A 21,347-nucleotide genomic window follows, 5' to 3' on the forward strand; every position below is an offset into this window, starting at 1 on the left:
CTCTCAAGCATATCAGCCATATCTTCCAGCATCTGCAGAGGAGCCCCATCCAGCCCCATGGATTTCAATACACTGTTGGCTGATCTCCTTCCCATATGGCACTGGTGTGTGCAGAGATCTAGGACAGGTTTTTGCTGAGACAAAAAGTCATTAAGTACTTTAGCCTTTTTCCATACTGTTCAACACTAGGTTTTCATCCATTCAGAAATGGATGCATGTTTTCTCTGAGTATCTTTTAACTTCTGTCATGCTTGTAAAATTACAGCTTGTTATCTTTTATGTTCCTCACCATTTTTAGCTCCAACTGGGCTTTGGTCTTTCTGATTTTGTCTCAGAATGTCTGAGCAGTACTTTTACACTTTTCATTTGTTGTCTGCCCTTGTTTCCACTCTTACGTGCTTTGCATTTTAGGTTGTTAAGAAACTCCTTGCTTAGCCAAGTAAGTCTTCTGCCACAAGTTCCAGTCTTCCTAAACAATGGCCTGAACAAGCGGTGCATGTTGATCTCCAGGATACTTGCTTTGGGCAATGAACTTGGTGAAACCAGAGGGGGTGGAGTTGTGGGAGGGAATGTGCTGTCGACTTGTTTTCCAAGGAAGCAAACCAATCCCAGGTTTATTCCAGTATGGATGATAATTCTGTATTACTTTCAAGGCTGGGGTGTTCCTTAAGCGACTGCATACAATTTGTTTGACTTTTTAAATTAAGAGAGTTTGCATATTGTAGTTTGGTCATATGGTCAAATATGGGGGTCTGTTTTCAAAGAATTGCCCCACAAATTATGATCCTGCTTTGGTTGTTCAGGGGCAGGGTGGGGTGGGGGCGGGGGCAGGGTATTTGGACAGATGTTGTGAGATTTCCTCAGAATTCATACTCCAGTGCTTCAGGATCTGAGTGTATATCTCAACCTTTTTGTTTTGCTTTAAATGACTGATTGGTGATTAAACGCATGTAGAGGTAGCTGCACTGCTCTTTGTTGGGTGTATTTTATGTCTTTTTTATGTTGCTGGTTGTGACTAGGAAATTAGTGTTTATACAGAAAACGATCAATGAAGCTGTGGTGGAAATCAATAGGGATTCTAGGTTTTCAGTTCAGATGATGAAGCTTTCTTTGGTTTGTTGGCAGTTATTTAGCACCTCTTTTCCATGATGACTCCTACAGCATATTGTGGGGGCACATTGTTCTTCCAGCTGTTGAAATGTCTGAAGAAAGTGTTACTGAAGGTAATGTTTGAGGGGCAAGCTAAGGGTAAAATGCATGAGTTGGTCTCAGTGTACAAGTGCTCTTTCTGTCCTACAGATGCTTCTCTGCTCTAGCTTAGGATTCTTCTTTACTCTGGAAGTACTTGCTACCATTTTTCAGTGCTAAATATAAACATAAATTTGTTCTCTACTTGTTTTCAGTTTTGAAGAATACCACTTCTTTTTCCAACTATATATAAAAAATACTATAATAATACAACTATATATAAACTACTATATATATACAACTATATATTAAAAATATATCTATTTTTCTCTTTCAGCTGTATCAGCGGATCTAGTAAATTGTATTCTACCTTCTTCCTCTGAGTCAAAGAACATAGTAGAATGGATTTGAATAGCTGCTCAAATCTGCTCCTTCATTTGTGTCTCCTCTCATTTAGCCATTTGCAGGACAGGAGCAATAAAATCACAGAATTGCAGCATAATTTAGGTTGGGGGATTTCTTGAGGCCATCTATTTCGATCAGTTACAGAGAGCAGGTCTAACTCTGGATAGCTAAAGGCTTTTGTCCAGGGTTTTTTTTTTAAGTATCTCCAGTTTTCTCCATGTTCCACAGCTTTCTGAGCACCCTGTCCAACGTTTTATTACTCTCACTAGAGACCTATCCAGTCAGAATCTGCATTATTGCAACCCACACTTACTGCTTTTTTGCTTGCCACCAAGCACCTCCGAGAAACCTGGTCCATCTCTCTATACCCCTTCCCTAGGATCCTCCTTCCCTTCTTGAAGACAGGTGTGACACTGCTGCATTTGAGCTCAGTCAGGAGGCCCCTGCTTATCCTTCTTCCTTTGCTTGACTTCCTGTACATCGGAATAGTGGTTCCTGTGCTCTGCAGAGGTTGTCCTTGGAGATCAAAAAGCTATTGAAGGCTCCTTTGCCCTCTGGAACAAAAAAGTAATAGGATCAACTACTAGATTTACAATAGCAAGCCAAATTACTTTGTTGCAGTTTCAGATGATTGGCATGCAAATGTAAGAAAGAAATTAAAACAGTAGGGCTTGAGTCAAGAGATAGAATGTCAAAAAGAACTTGTGTTTGAAAATAATCCTTCTCTTGGCTTCTAAAGTTGAGAAACACAGGCATCAAACAAGAAATACCATCTATCAAGAACTTTCTTTTCCATTTACTTTTATCAAATTACTGTTAATTATCTCTAAGAAAATTAACTCTTAGTATAAAAAGGTGCAGTATGGAACTGGCCATCAACCAAGAAGCCAAAACTGGTGCCCTCTAGTAGAATATTTTCCAGTTAAGACATCCTAAGTTGAGAGAAAAAAATTCTATAAAACTTTAAAAAAAATATGTGGGAGAGACAGCTATGCTAAGGTCTTTTACTTAGGAAGGCTGGTTCTGTTAAGTCTTCTGAGACACATTTTATTTGCCTTTGCAGTTTTCTTTCCCTTGCCTTTATACATAAATTTTACATTTTGAGCCTCAGTGGCTTGTGAAAATGCCTGAAATATGTCCTAGTTTCACATCTAAAATAATACTCATGCCACCATATGCAAAGCTTGATTTTACATGTCAAAGCTCCTACAAATTCAGTAATAACAATGACAAATTTTAAAATACCTGGAAAATAATTTCTGACCATGCTTGTGTCTTCAGCCAAATGTAAGGAGAATTGATCGAGTCAGTGAAAACAGTCCCTGAGACAATTCACAGGATGGAAATAGATGGCTCATTGCATGCACACAGGAAGACTACATTGTCTTAAAGAAGTGAGAATCTGTTATAAACCAAACTACTTCCTTTTATATTCTTTAGCAATTTGTAAACTCTAACTGTGGCACTGGAACGTGGAGGGAGAGGGAGAAGGGGTGGCGTTGTTCTTTTTAAAGTTAACAATTCGATGTCTCTTCTATTTTAAACTAAACTCTAAAGGAATTTCAGCTCAGGCTAAAAAAGCTAACAGCCAAAAGGAGAAACCCATGGCAAGTGTCTGAGGATCACTGTAGCTCCTGTTGGCATATGGGAACCCCTGGTGTAGCAGGAACCTGGATTTTATTTCACTCTGCATTACCAATGTGTTTCTGTCTCCACCACTTTTCTGTCCTGTTGACTTGGCGATGTCCTTTCCCCACTACTAACTTCTCCTTCAGTTTGAGGGCTGCATGAATCTGCCCAGTCCTGTCACAAGGGTGCTACAGACAGAAATGAATGTCCTCCCACTGCATGTTAAAGCACAAAACTGCTTTTCCCCAATTGCACCTACACTGCTTTGGAACAGAGTAGAAACCTTTCATCAGGTTTTTCAAGGTTAAGCAAGCGGTAGCCTGCTGGCAAGAAACTTAAACTCCAATTTCAGTGACCATTTCCTGTTAGGGTTGGCTGACAAAATTGTATCAAAGCCAAAAACTTGGAATAAGCAAGCCAGATGGCACACCAGCTTGCAGACCTCTGCTATGATGCTGGTCATAGCTGATGCCAAATGGTTGTGCCTTAATTGTCTAACGTGGCTACCTTGCAGTGCATGTATATGTCTAGTTCCAGACCTTGATAGGAACCAGAAATGAAGGCAATGTATCTCCTCAACCAGAAGCCATCTGGCTTCACTTTGCATTCTGCAATTAGCACCTCAGTGTCCATTACCCCAAGCCTGAAGGATAACTTGGTCCAATTAAAGGGTCTTCAAGCAGCTAGCTGCAAGATATGGCTGGCATCAGTGGAAAAGTACCTGGAGTCAATTGCTTGACTCTGGGAATGGGATATTCACTTTCTTGCTGTGGACTCTACAGATTGTCCTGCTTCCCATGGCATCCACCTGCCTTTGGTCTTGCAAGCCTCAGCCTGCTCATCTGCTCTGATGCAGGGAGATCAGCATGGATACTAATGACCTCATTCAGCACCATGGCCATTCATCCAAGGCTGCATAAGACTGACACAGGTGAGCAAGTTGCAGACCACTTACAGGCAGGATAGATGCAAGAAGGTCCTTGCTAACAGTGGTATAAGCACTTCTGGGGTAGATTTCCTTCATCCTTTCTGGCTGTCACTGCTTCTCTCCCCTTCCCCTGCTTCTCATGCAGAGGATGTTGCAGCACAGGAGGCTGCAAATCCTTCTCATCTTACAAAGCCCATGGTTTTTTTCTGGCTGATTCCACAAGTCCGTGTTTGCAGCAGAGGCTGATGGTATTTCCTGGCCTGTGTCTGCAGGACAGTTCACTATACCTTATAACTGTCTTCAGTGAAGGTTAATGGTTATGCCCATATAATAATACTGAGCAATGACTGCCCTGCATCTTCTCACTTCTGCTTTTAAAAATAAATAAATGAAATCAAGTAAACTGAATGCAAAATTAAAATTGTGCAATTAAATTCTCCAAAAAGGCAGCATTTAACTTTCCAGATTGGCTGAGCTACAGATCTACTATTTCTGCCTTTCCTAAATATATATTGATTATAGTATTTGAGTATCACAGTTCATCAAGTTATGGCTTATCTACCTGCAACTGTTGTACAGAACATATCAAAATGGTACAGAAAATAAAAAAAAAAATGTAATAAATTACCAGTTCCACTGCCACACCATTTAATTCTGAATTCTGGCTACATGTGTGCTCCTCTCTAAAAGCTTGTCAGACATTCAATCCATAGCCAGACCACTGTGCATTTCTGGTTGAATTAAGGCAAACAAAGATGGTTCGTCCCCATCTATAAATTAATATACAAGGCAAATTAGAAAGTAGGGTAGTGCTCTCTGTTAAAGACCTTGTAGATATAAGGAGCAATAACATCTGAACAGCCTCATTAAAATTCATCAAAAAAAGAAGCAAAAAATAATTTAAATAGTTCTCTATTAAAATAATAATAAATTTTATCATTTATAGTTGTAGAATTACCCATTTTACTCCAGCTTTAGTCATTCTCAAACTGTCTTTCATTCTCTGGCATGACTGACAAATGGGATATTGACAAAACAGACAGATTTTCTCCAGAAAAAACCCTTTTAGTTGTGTCACAGATAACATAAATGCATGCCAGAATTCCAGACCTTTTACTTAGTTTTCACTAATTTGGCTTCTTTTAAAGAGAATTTTTTTAACGCACATCAGAATACACTAGTGAAGGAAATCCAAAATCTCTTCTCAAGCTTGTATGTCATTCTAGGGAATAGATAATTGCTTTCTATACATATTTTAAAGAGCGCTGAAAAGCAAGTATCTGGAAGTGCAGAAAAATTATCTTGAACACGCAGACAAATTAAAAACAAGGAGATGCCAGTGGCACTTGTAGGGTTGGAATGGTGAAGTAGCGTCCTCCAGGCCCAGCACTCTCAGATGCTCTCAGAGAAGAACACTGGGGGAAAACATCGAACTGAAAAAGTAGGTGATTTACAACCTCATTCTCATAAAATGACTGTCTTTGTTCCTGCAGACTACAAAATTAGAGCACGCACAAGGGGCCACTGAACTAAAAATGCAGAACAAATGAATTGTCATAATCACAGCCAGAAAAATCCTGTAGCTGGGAATATCTAACTTAGGAAAGTATTAGGCTACCTTTGATACAGGTATCAGGTATTCATTGAACGAAACAGTACTTCAAAAATATCTTTTTAATGTAGAGGAACCACAGGCAGGACTTGGAGATAAGGGAAAACAGTAGAATTAATTTTGTGTTCTTCCACTTTCACTTCGTTAGCACTTTCTCTACCATTCTTCTCCTTCTCAATTACTTGGGCACTACAAACCAGTATAGTAATTATTTTGGTACGGTTTCTGTAGGTTTATTTTTTTCTCCCCTCTCTAATTTTCATGTCTCACAGACAATACCTGAATCCCAAGCCTTTCCTCTCAACAGCATAATTTAAAAAAAAAAAAACCACACACACACACACACACAAAAAAATAACCCACTACTGCAGTACTGCTCTATCATACATGTCAAAAGGGTTTAATCCACTGCCATCCATAAAGTGCTGAATTTGGGCTTGGAAAAAAATTGTAAGATAGTTTACTCTAGAACATATGAACCAAATAGCAATGATAACAGGAAAAAAAGCATCAAGGCCACCACAAATAAAATATTTCCTTATGGTGCCTATGGAGCTTCTGCTCATCAAGCTTGACTTCTTGGGTCATTCCCTCCTCCTATCCCAGTTTACTCTTTCAAGTTCCTTTGTATAACACAGCTATTCATGTAGCTTCAGATCCTGCTGATTTCTTATTAGTGCACCTGCAGATCTTTAAATCGGCCATCACAGAGGTCCAATGAGCAACTGACTGCTTTGCAGATTTGAAGGTAGATTTTTATTTAAATGCCTAAAAATGCAGACGGATATCTAGCGGGATTTTCAAATGCCCAACGTCACCTAGCTTTCATAGCTTTTATAATTTCTTCTCAATTTTCAGAAGACGACAGTTTTATCTCTTTGACAGATCCTCAGAGTCAAACTGGCACACCAATTAAAAACACAGGGGGAAATGAAAATCCATTTCTGCAAAGCTGATGGTATTTGAACTTTGGAGCTTCTATTTAGGCATGGTTAAAAACAAAAATGCCCTACTTTTATTAAGCCATACTGTTTACCTAATAAATAATCTGAGATTTCTGGGTTGAGAAGAAATTCCAATTTTCTTACAGTTTCTCATAATATCTGGCTTCCTGCAGAGCTGCTGCATTGTGCATCCAAGCTCACAAGTCACATAAAGCAGCCAAAGAAAACATAAGTACATGAGTAATCAGAACTGTGTTTATTAAATCACTAGAAATTTTCCATCTGCTGATGACAAAAAGCTGATGTAACTTGGAGAGTTGTACTATGGGATGTATCATGGGAAGCCAGGATACCAGCCTACATTCTGCAAATTTATATATGTGTAACTGGAACTTCTTATAACAATAAAAACAAATCCATGAATAAATTTGTACAGATTGGGATCATATAAAATGCATACTTTTTTGTCAAGACTTACAAAGGGATACATATAACATTTATTGCTGTCTCTTGGCTACTGAAATGGGGAGAAGATTGAATGTGCTTTGGACCACTAGACCTTTACAACAATTATTGCTCTTTTTGTAGCATGTCAGAGAATCATAGAATGTCTTGGGTTGGAAGGGACCTCTAAAGGTCATCTAGTCCAACCCCCCTACAATAAGCAGGGACAAACCCTGGTATTTAACTAGTGACCACCCCGTTTAGTTTTTTATAGAATCCCTGAAACATTGCATTAGGTTCTTGGCAGAATTTCAGCTGACAGGTCTTTTCTTTGGCATCTCCTGGTGTCAGCTCCTTCTTCCTCTCCAGCCAGGCAGTGAGGAAGTTCTGTTGAGCTTACTAGTAATCAAGCCCTGAATGAGAGAGATTAATACAATCAAACATAAGATATCAAAGCAATTGAACAGGGTGGTCTAATTTCATTCCTGCCTTCAAACATGATGAGTATGTACAGTTTTTAAGACTGAAATTCTTCTATATAGCTTGGTTTCTTCAGGAAATGAAGCTTCTGCAAATACACTGCATCTTCAAACAAATTCTTCTCTCTCCAAAAAATATTGAACCCCATAGGCCAAATTTATTTAATAATAATCACATATAATAGAAAAAGGGTGATCTCAAATTATTCAGCTTCGGTAAGAGGAAGACTCCACAAATGACTTTCTATAGTGAGCCTGCTTCTCCCTATGGACAGCCGAAATCCCATGCCTATGGCTCCTTCCCTGGTCCTCTACAAATATGTCACCAGGCTACAGCTTGCCTAGAAACCTTTTCTTTTCCATGGGTGTGGATTGACAGTAGTTAAGGACAAAGATGTTCATTAGACCTACCATGAGTTTTCTTTTCATTTGCTGAAAATTTCAAGCAAGTGAAAAAAACAGTATTGGACTATTTCATGCCAAAATAATGCAGAGAATGTAGCCAAACAATTCAGACAGGGTAGAAAGTATTGCTATGTTAGGCACATTACTCCAAGGCCTTCAAGACCATGATTAGATTTTAAACATAGAATCATAGAATCATAGAATCTTAGGGGCTGGAAGGGACCTCGAGAGATCATCTAGTCCAACCCCCCTGCCAGAGCAGGGTCACCTAGAGTACATCACACAGGAACTCATCCAGGTGGGTTTTGAATGTCTCCAGTGAGGGAGACTCCACAACCTCCCTGGGCAGAAACATGGCATCACAAAGTAAGTGTACAGGACCTCTTTTCTAATATTTCTTTTTCTTCTTGGCCTGACTACCTCTTGGCTTGTCCTTCAGTTCCCTTGTGCCTTCATGAGATGGAGTGCAGCAAATCACACCCACCAACAGAAAGTCAACTCCAGATGCTAACAACTACTAATTAGTAAGGGAGAAAGGGAGAATGCTGTTTTGCTACCTGTTGCCATAGCATTTAAAAGACTCCTCCTTTGAACCCCACAGTTTTCCATCCCTCCTGCTCCCCAGGTGCCATTAGTACAGAATAACAGTTCTCAGGCTGAGGTCTGTAGATCACAGGTGGTCTGCAAAGCCACACTTTTAAAGGTTTATGAATTGGTAGCACACATGTTTTCCCAGCTGCAGCAGAGTATTAACGCTCCCTCCTGGGCTGGGTGAAAGCAGGTGTGTTCTCCAGCATATTAAGGCCCACATTAGGTCAAGAAGCTACTTATTGGTCTGGGAAACTAACAGAAGAGTTCAATAGGTGAATTTCTTGTTGAGCAGCAACATGTCGCTTTCATAAGAAGTTGTATCTGGAGGCAGTAATTCAAAATTTTCCTGGTTCCTGTTATAAGGTTTACAAACCAAGACAAAATATTTAAGTTGTCACACACTTTTGAAACACACTCACAGCATTTTTAAAGCATACAGCTACTGTTTGTTCCTGGGTTTGGGTTTTGATTTTGTGTCTGTGTTTGCTGAACTTCTGTTTGTACCCAGGGAAAGTGTTATTTATTTGAAAGAAGCTTATTGCTGAAAGTAAAGGTAAACCTGCCAGATGTTGAGATCTCAAGACAGAGAGGAAAGAGGTAGTTAATACTGCTCCACCAATAAATCTGTCTTCCACAGAATTTATTCAGTTAAGTGCTAAGAAATTGAAAGGCTGCTCTGTTTTCTAAATGTATTCACCAACATTGGTCCATGCTGCTTTTTCTACCTGGAAGATCGAACATAGCTGTTTCAAAATGTTTATCCTAATTGCATTTGCACCTTAGCAGGAGCAGGACTAGTCACAAAGAAATAATAAATATGACCAGGAAATATTTAACAACTTTTACCACCAGCAACAAATGGACAGCATGTAACTTTATCTAATAAACCTGTTTTACTATTCTGAAGATGTATCTGTTACAAACATAACTGCTCTAAATGGAGTGTATTAAGTTCATTTCTCTCTATGAAGAAATTTGCTTCTCTAATTTTTCAGACTATATTTTTATATTTCCATGAGCAGGTAAAATTTGCACCACCTTGAAAGAGCACTTTAAAGAAAAACTGTTGCACCAAAAAGTGTCTTTCTCTAAAATTCTGCACGATTTTTTTCTTCTATATTAAATGGCTAATTGAGACTCAAAATGGCCTTCCTCCTCATCCCCATAAGACAGTTTGGATGTGTAACTGCAGCTTTCCCTGTCACTGCAGACACAACAGTGTGCTTGGCAGTCACAGCAGAGGATGGAGGTATTACCATCTTTTTCCATCCATTTTTTACTCTGGCTTTATGTCTCCAGTTCCCACTTTGTTACATGATAATTTCATCTACTGCCATTTGTTCTACTGTAACTATTCCTTCATTCTCTCTTTTCCCTTCCTCCTGTTCCTTTTCACCTGAGTGCACCTTCATTCACTCACCTTCCTTTTTTAATCATAACCCCAAGGGCCATGGGGTGTTCAAGCTCCTTTTATGCACCTTATGGTTTCTCTGGTCTTTTGGCACATGTCTATGCAAGATTGAGGGCACAAATAGTCACCATGCATGGATGGAAGATGAAGAACATAAATACAGGAATTGACAACTTCATGACACTGATTTTTTAAGAGTCAGCTGATAGCAACCCCTGCTTGTCTTCTCCAAATCTCAGACCCAAGTGTCATCTGTGATAATTCTCATTTTTAATCAGCTAACTTTGCTGAAGAGGTTAGCTGAGTCCAAGAGAGTTGCTCAGGAGGAAAGGACGCAAATGTTACCTACCTTTACGTCTGAGCTGACAAGAAAACACTGGACTTTCAGGAGATGCCTGGGCTATTACAAGTGAAAGCTAGTCCCACTCATCACAGCAATGAAATTCATTAAAGAAAATCCTACACCAGAGATTTTCACACTGTTGAAAATCTCATAGAAGCATTACAAGGTAGGTTGATAAGCTGTCAAGAAAGAAGGAAACACTGTCAAATTCAGATAATCTCTCAAAATTCCTCTCTGCCAGGAAGCTTTTCAAGGTGAAGACAAATGGCAACTCTATGTGGAAAACTAGCCTTCACCAGTATCCCAGACCCAGGTTTGGGATGAGGCACCAGAATATAGAAAAAAAAGCACCACCATAAAGCTCAAGAGCTCTCTTTCACCCACAAATGCCTGTATCCCTGCTGAAGAGCATGGGTGCAAAATGGTGCTGACATCAGCCCTGTGGGTTTTCATCCCCAGCAAGAAGCAATACAATGTGCCTGGAAACATCTACCAATTCAGTAGATTAACTTTTTGCCAAACCTTATCGTGTAGGTACAAGGACATTAATATCCTGGAGTCTTTCCTTTCAGCAAACCAACACCCTCTCCTGCTCTCACCTGATGGGACACTGCAGAAGGCCATCTCCCAAAGCCATCATCATGCAGTCGTCACTCATCCAGGCTCACAGGGCTGTGTTTCAAACAGTACAATTACCCCTCTCATGCCAGAGGCCCACCTCCTGTGAGGCAGCTGTTGTGCTGATATTCCATGCCCTGAGGTTTAAAAAGAAGATAGACATGCAAATTTGAGGGAAAAAAATATATCTGGAGCATTGTGAGTGGATGTAACACATTGACAACGGGGAACGAAAATCAAGTCACGTTGTCTCAGAAGAGGAAGAAACTTTTGATCATCTGCTGATGCAAAGGAAACATTTTCTTTCCCTGTCTTTTTTTTTTTTTTCTTTTCTTACAATGAATATAAGAGTTCAGTTCTCAATTAAAATGTTTCACTTGCTTCTGCTCACTGCTTAGAAATAAAAGCAATGTGTTGTATCGATCTAAAGGGGAAAAAAAAAAAACCAAACACAAAAAAACCAACATGCTTGACAAGCACAGGATTGTTGAAATTAGTTCATAGGGCTCCATTCAAATGATGTTTCTTGCTATGCTAAGCAACCGAGGTGATTTAAGGCTTTTGAAATAAAATGTTTAATTGTTTGCTTCCCCCCCCAATATATTTTTGCTTTGATATTTTGGGAACACAGTGCTAATTGAAACCTTTCAGAGGAACTCAATCCTACTCTTATAGTCTGCCAATCTGAGACAGACACTTAAACAAAGTGAAATGGAACACATGCAGTTGGGGAAAGGTTTTTATTCATTACAGAAGGGATTTCAAGCATCACATGACCACCCATCTCCAAAATCCTCATTATCTGCCTGAAGTATCTGTCAAAGTATGTTTTCTCTATACAAGTTACCAGGAAAGGAAATCACAGGGACAAATTCAGATACTGTTGTTGTTGCAAAATACTTGATGAAAGGAGATAGAAAGGAAAAATTACCCAAGAAAGGGCTTGAAAGGAAAAAAGAAACAAAGCAGTAAGTAGGTGGAGAGTATTGTTAAAGAGTTATAGAAAAAGGCAGAGTAGAACACCACAGCTGAAAGGTTTTACTGGCCATAAAGCAATGCACAGAGAAAGTATAAAATGTTCAGTGTGTTGTTGGGGAAGCAAAAGACGAGAGGTATTGTTTGGAAGAACATGATGCTTCAGAAAAAGCATCATGGGTTCTTAGAATTGAAGACTATTGACTCTTTACAGGGGCTAAAAAGGCTGATTTTTTTCTCTGCGGTGTCTGTCCAAGAGTTAGGACAGTTAGTTGGTTTGGGATATATGAGGGACTGTCAAAGGTGAAAATTTGAAGCAGCAACACTGAGAACACAGAAAAACTCTTTATTTTTTAACACCTATGTGTACCCATCATGGTGCTGTCCATCTAATTTGTGTATAAAATAACCAAACGTACAAGGGCAGAGAGTGCCTGTGCTTAATGAGATAGAGTGGGGTGCAAGGACAGAATATCTGTGATTTTGTTCCCAGCTTCAGAAGCACAAATGTATTTATTGCATAGCACCAGAAGCACCAGACATAACTATTCTGACAGTGAAAGCATCCTGGAATTGAGAAAAGAGAGGAAAGAGAGAAGAGAGAAGATAAAAGAGAGGAGAGAGAAGTAAACTGCATACAGAAAGAAAACTTTTTAGAAATTGTTTCAGTTTTAATTATTTCCATCTGCTGTGACTAATCCAAGCAAATGCGATTTGGAAACATTTTCCCCTTTAACACAGTGTTTAATGTTAATCTGCTATTCTTGTCACTATATGGCATTAATGGATACACCATCTAGTGTGTTTTATGGTACATTTAAACTAGACATCTGGAGAAATAGCCATCAGAGTACTTATCTCTAACACCTCTTGTAAAAACAGACTTAATAAAAAGAGAACAAATAACAGTGATGGCAATTACCCTTATCATGTGTATTCTGGTAAGAAAGGTCAAAAGGTTGTTGGTCTGTATATATATGAACTGATTTTCTCTAATACAGTTTCCCACCTGATTTCCCATAGGTTTTTAGAGGCTTTTTGTTTGAGAGGAAAGGGGGAGGGAAAGTTGAGTTAAGCTACAAGATGCTAGACAATAATCACGTAACTAATATGAGAATCTAGTCCCTCTACCAAGTAGACATTTATGTTAACAAAGAAAGAACCTGCCGGTCTCGGAAGATAAAAGGTTCGGCAATTTTCATACAACAGGTATGTACAGATGTGGACAGGGAAGTCACAGCCTCAGCTGCTATGCATTACCATCACACCAATTTCATATTATTTTTTGTTAGAGATCTGTTTCAGAGAACACATTTTTATAGTTTTCCCTAACTTTTGGGGGGCGCTGTCTGTTTATGACTGTTTTATGCAGCTCCAAGTACCCTGATGCTCGATAACTCCAGAAGTATAACCAGATAGGAACTGAAGTAGTAAATACAAGGAAATCAGTTTGAATCAGTAGACAGGTAGTTCTCCTATTCTTACAGTTTTGACCCAGGTTTAGAGGAGCCAGTATTAAGTCTACCTAAAAAAGATTTATTTTTTTTTCCCAGGATGCCTGTAAGGAAATTAATCTGGATTAAATTCAGGCATAAACAGAATGTGGAACCAGTTTGCAAAGCTATTTCCCTTATGTATATGCTCTAGTTCTGGAATAAGAATGCCCTTTTTCTGTTTGATATTAACCTAGCATCTGTGTGGAGAATTAATCCAGAATAGCTATCATAGTTAATTTCCCCTGGTAGACATACCTCAAACACAAAAAATTATATTTTTTATAAATTGCAGGTAAGGATATTAAGAACAGTTGCTTTTCCCACACATTATACTTTAGAAAACTCAAGCCCTCTGTGTAATTCAAGTTTATTTCTCTCTAGAACCCATCCAGAATACAAATATTTCTCTGCATTCATGCTCATATTTCCTTAACATTGTTTTTAAAATAATGCTGCAAGCATCACAGGATATCCTAAAATTGCATGGGCTAAGAAATACCTTATGGAGCCCAGGAAAATAGAAACTAGTTCTTAAATTCTAAATATTCCAGCAGGCTAACCTACAGGTGCACAAGGTTTAATTGCAAGTTTGATGAATATGTTGGTGAATTTAAAACAAAACAACGAAAAAAGCTCTTCTCAGATGAACTTTATCTAACACCTGCAATGCTTGGAACGTAGTGCCTGAAATGGTCCGGAATTTCTGTAATGGATTTTTGAAAGTTATAATCTATTTTAATATCTCTCTATACAAACCAAGCAAAACCTGGCTGTTATTACACAGCAGCCTTATTCAGATGGTTTTCATGTTTTGTGAAATAACATTTTTTATTTTCCTTGGTTTTACAGAAAAGAGGCAAAGGAACTAGATTAAATTTGGGGAGTATTCTCTTTGTTGCGAGGAAACATCCTGGAGGACGAATGAGCTATTGACATTCTCTCCTCAAGCAAGAAGCTGTCCCAGGAGATCCATAAGAAACAAGAAATAACAACAAAGACAGAAAAACAAATTGATGAAACCAGAGATGGTTGCAGACCTGTAAATAGCTTTTCACACTGTTGCAGTTACTGTTTGAATTGAATAGTTTAGATTGAATAGTTTAGATTTGCAAATCGATGGAGAAATCAACTAATTTCTTTTTTAAAAAATCCTTTTGAATCCTTTTGAAGAACTGATTTCACATTAAATTCTATTTTCAAATAAATACCAATTATATCCAGTGTAATATTAAGGACCATTGAGGGGACAAACCATGGCAGAATTTGAAACACTGCCTTTAATACTTCAGCTGGGATTCATTGTTTCAGGGCTCACAAGTTTGGTTTCCAATGTTTTGTATAGAATTAGACTGTAAATCACTCAAGCATCTTATTTAGCTTCCCCTCTAACCTGCTTTACATCAATTCCATGTATCAATACTCTCTGGCTTGGTTTATTAATCTCACATCAGTCCTATTTACAACAGTGAAAAGTCTAATTCATTACACAGAGGATCAGTGACGTCAAAGATCATTATACATACAGATGTATTTAAACATACACACCATTACAGCAAATTGGGGAAATCAAAGGGCTTGTAACTACTGAAGTCTTTATCTGACATAAAAATGCAAATATTTCAGGACAATTACTTAAAACCAAGCAGTGATTAAACCATATTGGGATTTATCCTCGGTGAAACCTGCTGTCATAAACACCCGCCTTTAATTCTTTCTTGTTCTCCTCACTGTAGGTGTGCAGGTTACAGTCATAAGCTTCAGCACCACTAGGCATATTTCCCTCCCTGCAAAGAACACCCTCACATAATCTTCTCAACATCCCAAAATATTACAAAGAAACAATAATTATGGCTAATTACTCATTCCCAGTACACTTATTTGTGGTCTACAATTTCAGAAGAGTGAATAGAAGACAGGTGCATTAAATAGACTTAATGAGAACAGAAAAGAGTTGCTTTCACTTTTAAAATTTTACACACTGTATTTTATTTTTGAAAGTGATTATGTTGCTCACAAAAGACACAAAATTAGTGGGGTTCTTTTATTTCACTCCAGAAAAGGCACAACATACTGCCAATGGTAGTGAAACCTTGCTAATGACATAATATTAATATTCACTAATACCTGGTGGGCTAAATTAATATTGTTTGGCATTAGCTGTAAGAAGCAGTGAGTCTCTTTTATATAGTTTAATTCACCTTCTATATTTACTGCTTGCTGTTATAGTGCAAACTCCATAATTTCCCCCACTATGGTCATTTTTCCCTCATAAACTGAGCAGCTCTCTCTTGGTCTGTCCTTCCTTTTGCTCTTATGTTCTAGGCAGATACCACTGTCTTCTGCTTTTCCCTTCCAAGGAAATCCTTCACTCAAGATTACTTTCCTGCCTTTTTCTTGGCTCAAACAGGGGTCCTTTCCGTTATGATATACAATTTGCCTTCCTATTCCATGGTCCCTATAACCATTAGACTTTTTCTCAAGGCTCTGACCTCCTCTTACTTTCACCTAGCAAGGGACAAGACCTTCAGACCACACACCTGTGCCTTCCTCTCCACCCTGGCACTGAGCACAAGCCACCGATGTAGAGGGAAGCGATTCCCCTTGTCTCCTGGCTTTGTTGTCCCTCATTTTGCAGGTTATCTCTGACTGCCATCTAGGTGCTAGGTCAGACAACATGAGATGAGAAACAGCAGCTGAAAGCAAAAGAACTTCCACCTGTCTTGAGGGGCTTGCCTTTTAGCTGCAGATGATTCCTCCTGACTTTCCTTGTTCTCTGTTCGAGCCCTTCTGCAGCCTCAGGACAGATCTGTAGATCCAAACCCCTAACCTTAGTCATCCAGCAAAGGCCTGAGCATACTTCTGCCTTCTGAGGATAAAAATGTATTTTGAGAACAGGTAATCTGAGCTAGGCTCAATAACACTTCCCAAAAGATAGAAGACGCTTCAATTTTATCAGCTATACTCAAACTCTCAACTTTTTGTTTGTTTGTTTGTTTTTTTACTTATGTAGTTACTAATAAGACAGGTTAACTTTGGTTCCCTTTGTGGGAAGGTGCTAACAGCTCCTGAAATAATTGTGAAAACTTCGCATAGCTGAGTGCCTACTTAGTTTGCTGAAGATGCCAGGGACATTCCCTGCTCTAAGGCAAGGATGAAGGATCCTAAGATGGAGGAAAGTATTGCCTGAAATTCCCTGGCTTATGCACTGATGTTGGCCTGGGTAACCAGAATAATACTATGCCGGTCCCTAGATTTATGTAGGTCTGCAATAGTACTTGATTAAAAACAAACAAGGAATTACCAAGAAAATTATGAAGACTGCAGCCTGGTTTAGTACCTCCAGCTGTGTCCCACACACTCCTGGTTATTTCATGTGGCTGCAAGCCTTTCCCATTAATGCTGATGATGAATCATCTGTGCAACTTCCTGTGTTTTGTTGTTGTTTTTCCCTAAGCTAGATTCTCTCTCAGAACAGTAAACACTGGAAGTTTAGTTTTATTATAACTCTCTCTTCTGACTATCTTCAATCACATAATACCTCTGAACTTCATTAGGTAACCAGCTAGATTTAGGATTCACATTTCTTAATCTACCATACAGTCATGGCATTGTTTCTTCAGTATTTCTGGCCTTCAGCAATGAATTTTGGTCTCTTAATTATAGGTAACTATAGGTATGGGTAAAAAACCCTTAAGTTTTCACACATAATTGAAATTTCTAGTCTGTCTAAATAATTAATTGGTCTGAGATTTTAAAGAGTCTATCTTCAACATTCAGTATTTTATAGATCCCAAGAGTCCTGTTGCTGGCAGCAAGAACTGTCTCTTTTACATGTATATACTCAGGCTTAAATAATATCTTTCTAATTGCTTTTTTCCTTTAACTTAACTTTGATTAGGAAAAAGTCTGAGGCATAATTTGGAAAATAATTTCCTATTCTAGTTTCTTATGGCCAGCCTCTTGCAGCTTACAGATTGCTGGTTGACCAACAGCTTGAATGTGTTAGAAATAATCAAAGCAATTAATAAGGGAGACAGAAACAAATACTGAGTTCCCAGCTGTTTCCTAGTTTAATATGGAAAAAAAATATATACTGTCAATATATTTTACAGTGGTTGTATGACTCTACCTCAAACAGATTTTGGGGGATAAAAACATTTTGTAGGTGCAAGTATTGATAACATTTCAGAAAAACTCTCTTACTTCAGATACTATATAGCTGTTCTAGACCTCTAAAACAATCCTTGCTGTAATAGCTCATTACTAAACACATATTCTCTCTCAGTTTCCCTTGCAAAAGGAAGCCAAATCCAAATTCTTCTGGACATCATTTCAGGATGCATTTTCCAGACGTCATTGTCATATGCTTTTGGTTTCTTCCATAAGCTGCCACGGATCAGGGGGAAACCTGTCCTGTTCTGAAGGTTCCTTTGCACCAGGGAAAGAATATTGAAGTCTGAAGCATGGGGATCATCCCAGCATGCTCCGGAGGACCTCTGATTGCAAATATAAATACTCAGGAGGGTGTATTGGGATCTCAGCCCAAGTGACATCAGGTCTGTGCAGAAGGGTGAGCCAAGTTTCAGCTTCACTGCACACTGCTGAGGTACAGCTAGTCAGGCCATTATTTGGAACTTCTTCTTCCATGGCATTGTGTTTTACTGTCTGATTTACCTGACACTGCTAAGGATGTTCTTCTTTTTTTTTTCTTTTTTTTTCTTTCTTTTTTTTTCTATTTTCAGTACTGATGCGACCATCAGGAGGGGGAGTTTCCTGTAAGAAAGGATAAAGGTTATAGGTACAATAAAAATAAACACCAAATGCTGCATGAGGCTCTCTAATCTCTCCTTCTATATCTTCTGACCTATTAAATGTCACTCCACTAGTTTGTAAAGAGCTCATAGACTCTAGCTTTACATATCCCACAGAAAGCCATGCTGTGGGTCACAGAGGGAAGCGGTTGAGATCTCCCAGCTAGGCAAGACTGGCAAGAGCAAGGATGGATTCAGGAAAAAGCCTTTGTAGCTGTGGTTGCACCAAGTCCCAGGCCATAAAAGGGGGGGTCCCCTACTCTACCAGCCTCCCCAAAATACTCCTTCCAAGGCTTGACCTGGCCATCTCCAGGCACGCAGAGGAGTGGGAAGGTGCCCAGAGGGCAGCTGTGCATCCCTGCAAAGCAGCAGCCCCTCCATCCAGTGCTGCCTCCAGAGCTGTGCTTCACTGCAAAGGCACAACAGAAGACAAAGAACAAAAATATTTAAATAGATGAAATGTAGCACAAGAGGAAAATGTCCTTATTTACCTTGCAGGTGAACATCTGAACTCAAGCTTTTCAATATTATTTCTGCCTGCATGTGGAGCTGTAAGAACCTGTATCTCAAAGGGAAACAGAAGGTCATGCGTTCACAGGTCCCAAGGCCAGGAATAAATGCCCCAGCCCACCTCTGTTTCTTCATTAAAAAATCAGAGCCAGGCATCTTAAAATTTAGGATTTTATCAGATGATGAATTTTAAACAGCAGCTCTAGGTAGTCATGTATAAGAAAAAAAAAAGGGAATTAATTTCTTCCTTTCTTCTCCATGTGCCACTCAGGAGTTATATGAAATAGGATTATTTTGTCATTCAAGTTTCAAGGTTAAGATTTGCTCCTATTTATGACTGCAACTCTAAAATTCTTCAAACAAGTAAACTATCACAGTAATTCCAGAAACAAAGGATGCATAATGAAAAAACTGAACAGAGAATTGAGAATCCTGTGGGCCATGAGGAGTGGAATATATTAACATTCACCTCGAAACACTTTCCTCAGTTGCTTATATATTAAAAATCTAATAATAAAAAAAACAACCTTGAAGCATCTATGAAATTGCATGTTGGTTTCCTTTTGAGAAACACAAATTTCTTCTCTGCAAGGGTTTGCAGCAGAACAAAGGCCCAGTAAACAGTGATGAATGGCTCTTCCTTCTCACCGGGGGAGCAGCTTTGGAGAGCCCACATGCTAATCCTGCCCTTACCTGGCTGAAAGATAAATCGCAGGGTGAAATTCTCTGACTTTCAACCCTACCAACCTCCTCTGGCTGAATGAGCCACTTCTGTGCACATGTGAGTTGTTAAAGCATTTTGTTTTCCTCTTTCATTTTTTGCCTTTGAAGAGGGAGTAAATTGCATCTACCCATGCCTATTATTAAGACCTGAAGAGAAAATGTTTAAATTAAAGATTGTACAAACATTCAAGCAGCAGTGTAATAAGCTCCATTTAGGAGGCAATGTAGCAAGTTTTGTATTTTTTATTTGGTTCATTACTTAAAACTAAATAACAATTGCTAGTTTTATTGCTCCCATTTAACAATGCTGGGATTTTCACTGTTGGTACTGAAATGTAGTATGATTTCAATTTTTTTTCTCCTTGACATTTTACTCTACTAGTTTAATATTGATCAGCGGATACATATTGTAATCCCTGCTTTCTGCAAGCTGTAACAAAGCTAGAAAACACACAAGAAAATACCTTCTGGAGAAAGCCTTACCACACTGTTCTTTATTGTAATGCAAGGCTTACATCAGAGACTACCATATACCTCAGGCATTATCTCACTTGTTACCTTGAGTGAATTAATGATGGGAGGCAAACCTTTGCTAAAAGGTATTGTGATGATTAAATAGCTAGGCCAAAATTCTAGCAAACGACTCTTAATTATTTCTGAAAAGGGCTGTAAAAGGAAGTGCCATCTTCCAAAGCTGTTATTTTGAAATGTTAAAAAAAAGATCACTGTAAAAGACCAATTTTAGCATCTACCCATCCAACTGTTTCTGTATTTCTGTCTACTTCTCAGAAGCTGATTTCATTCTAGTCCTCAGGAAAAAAAATAACACTTGTTCACTTAGAAATGATTGTTGTGGGGTTTTTTTGTCAAACACTTGCCATGATCCCAAACATCTAAACAGAGGCACTGACAGAGATGCAGGATATCCTTGGCTTGGGTTATGGAGTGCCATGATAGTGCCTGGAACAGCCCCTCTTTTATGCAAGTTGTTGCAGGTCACCCAAGGATAGTTTGTGCCTGCAGTGACTCTCTGAGACCTCCAGAGTTAGTATCAATTTTATTACTTCCATGGATGTTATATACACCGAAAAGTGAAACTTCAGCACAACCCTAGCTAGGCAGGGGAGTGGGAAAGGCAAAAATCCTTCTGGATCTCTTTATTGCCTTTTTTTGGCTGGGACCATAGACAGTAAGTGCATGTGACAAAGTTGGGGGATGTTGTGTACACCTGGCAGGAGAGCTGGGAGGAGGAATGGTGCCAGGAGGTGTGGACTGGGTGTCCAGAAGTAGCACCAATTTAATGTAAATTACTTATAAGGAAGGAGATGGCTCTTTTGGGGTAGTTCGTTCAAGAGACAGAAGTCCTGAAAGTTTTCAACTTCAAATAAATATTCTAGAAGGCTCATGGATACCCTCTTACCATCTTCATCTGCTTGTTGAACACTTACTGTTCGTAATACCAGAAGTCATTTGAAAGACACAAAGCCAGTTTGTTTTTCCAAAACATTTTCTCAAATATAGCACTACTAAAATTTCTTAGAACACTTTCCCTTCCTAAAGCCTTCAGTGAGACTCACACTGGAAAGCACTGTTTAACATGGTACAAGACACCATGGTTTGGGAACTACTAGAACAACTGATTTAGTTTTAGGCAAAGAGAGAATGAATGAACAATGGCTATAACTAAAGAACTTGTTGTTCTAGTTAAAGAAGGCAGGCTGAGAGAGACTTAGTGCTCCTCTACCCTAGGAATAGCAAAGTCATTCCTCTCAGGACTTCTCTGGACAGTAAATCACTTTATAAATGCAAAATGCCTCGGCACAGTCCCAGAACAG

Source organism: Chaetura pelagica, unplaced genomic scaffold (genome assembly GCF_000747805.2).
Source record: "Chaetura pelagica isolate M959 unplaced genomic scaffold, ChaPel_1.0 scaffold50, whole genome shotgun sequence".
Classification (NCBI taxonomy): domain Eukaryota; kingdom Metazoa; phylum Chordata; class Aves; order Apodiformes; family Apodidae; genus Chaetura; species Chaetura pelagica.